This window comes from Carlito syrichta, unplaced genomic scaffold (genome assembly GCF_000164805.1).
Source record: "Carlito syrichta isolate Samal-C Ts95f unplaced genomic scaffold, Tarsius_syrichta-2.0.1 Scaffold295596, whole genome shotgun sequence".
NCBI lineage: Eukaryota > Metazoa > Chordata > Mammalia > Primates > Tarsiidae > Carlito > Carlito syrichta.
In genome coordinates, this window is record NW_007239692.1 from 1 (window position 1) to 2,275 (window position 2,275).

The 2,275-nt window shown below is 35.9% G+C and overlaps 1 pseudogene; it reads right to left on the reverse strand.

The window, feature by feature from the left end:
- Positions 1-1,240: 1,240 nt before the first annotated feature.
- On the reverse strand, positions 1,241-1,760 carry LOC103256753 (annotated as a pseudogene).
- Between the last annotated feature and the right edge of the window lie 515 nt (positions 1,761-2,275).

Sequence of the window (2,275 nt, forward strand, 5' to 3'; positions counted from 1 at the left end):
AGAGAGAAAAAGCCCGAATACACACAATCAGAAATGCAAAAGATCAAGTCACAACTGACACCGAAGAAATTCAAAAGATTATCAGAGAGATTATCATACACTTGTATGGAAATGAACTTGAAAACCTAAATGAAATGGAGGACTTTCTGAGATCACATAACCTCCCCATGTTGAAAAAAAAGAAATTGAGACCCTAAATAGACCAATAACAACCCAGGAAATTAACTATGTCATAAGAAAACTACCCACAAAAAAAAACCTGGACCAGATAGCTTCCCATCAGAATTCTATAAAACATACAAGGATGAGCTAATACCAATCCTATTGAAAGTATTCCAGGCCATTGAGAAAGATGGAACTCTCTCCAAGTCCTTTTATACAGCTAACATTACCTTGATACCCAAACCAGGTAAATATCCAACAAAAAAAGAGAACTACAGGCCAATATCCCTTACGAACATAAATGCTAAACTTCTCGCAAGATTCTAGCAAACTGGATTCAACAACACATCTCAAAAATCTCCACCATGACCAGGTAGGCTTCATCCCCAGATTCAGGACTGATTCAACATCTGCAAGACCATAAATGCAATTAAATATATCAACAGATGTTAAAACCAAAACCACATGATTATATCATTAGATATGGAAAAAGTTTTTGATACAATACAGCACCCTTCCTGATAAAAGCCTTCAAATATCTAGGCATAGATAGAACATACCTCAAAATGGTTAGAGTTATCTACAAGAAATCCACAGCCAACATACTGCTAAACAGACAGAAACTGAAACCATTTCCCCTGAAAACCAGAACAAGACAAGGATGCCCACTCTCATCCCTCCTGTTCAACATAAAATTGGAAGCCCTAGTTAGAGCAATCAGACAAGAGAAGGAAATCAGTGTATCCAAATAGGAAAAGAGGAAGTTAAGTTTTCCCTCTTTGCAGATGACATGATTCTATACTTCAAAAACCCAAGAGAATCTGTCAGAAACCTCCTTGCACTGATAAAGGACGTTGGCAAAGTCTCAGGGTATAAAATAATTGTGCAAAAGGCAGTTGCATTCCTATACATCAACAATAAGCAAAAAGAAACCCAAATAAAAGCCACAATTCCATTCACAATAGCCACGCAAAAAAATGAAGAACCTTGGCATCTTCCTAACCATAGGAGTGAAAGACCTTCACAACAAAAACTATAAAGCATTTTTAGTTGCTCTTCTGTATGGCATGGATAGCTTCTAGTGGGAATTAGAATATAGTCTGTTCTTGATGAAGACAACACTAGACAGATGTTGCCTGATGCCTGAGTAATGTCGAATGCAGCAAAATCAGTGAAAAACATTAAGATATTTGTCCTTTTCTTGAACTGTCAGGTCAATTATAAAGCGTTGACATCCATAGTACAATAGGATATCTGCTAAATTAAAGTTATATTTTGTAAGGTAGACTTTTTCTTCAAAATATGAATTAAGATCCTTCAACAGGGTGTGGATATACTCTTGTGTGTCCATCTACTTGAGTGACCCTGTATTTTAACCATTGCTGAACTATTACTTTTTCTTCTGCAGTACTCTCTAGTAAATACTCTTTGTTAGCTTGTTTGACTAGATGAGCTGCTATAATAGTCAATCCTGTTAGACTTGGACCATTGTTTGTTTGAGGAACTGAAATCTGTCACTCCCCCTGACCACTGTATTAATCCCCTTTACTCATTCCCAAGGACTTCTCCAGCAGCGTTAACTCCACAGTTGCTGCCATCTGCCCTGTCAATATCTCTTTATCCTGTCTTTTCTAAGTATAACTTAATTCTGTTTTCAGTTTTGCTTATCTTCTTTCCTCATGTTTACTGGATTTTGGTTTGAAAATTTATCATGGTTATTTTCCTTCCACTCTATACATCTATGAAGTGCTTTTCAAAATGAGTCTGATGTCAGCTCAGAAATCACATTACCTTTTAAAATTATATTTAATAACTTTATTTTATTATAGAGATGTGGAGAACAAGTCAGGATTAGGCACATAAGTAGTCTACATGCAGGTGAAGTTTCAGCCTCCAGCTGGTCCTCACATTCTCTGGTTTAGGACCAAGTACTCTTTTTGTGTTATCACATTACCATATAAAAATTCTTTCTTCCAAATATATGACTGAAAACTGTTTCATCACTCACACAAACATACAAATACCTTAACAATCCTTAGCCTCTCAAACTATTCTTCATCCCATTGGCTAAAATAAAACTTTATTTTAAAGTTCAGAGCCCTGTTATATTTAA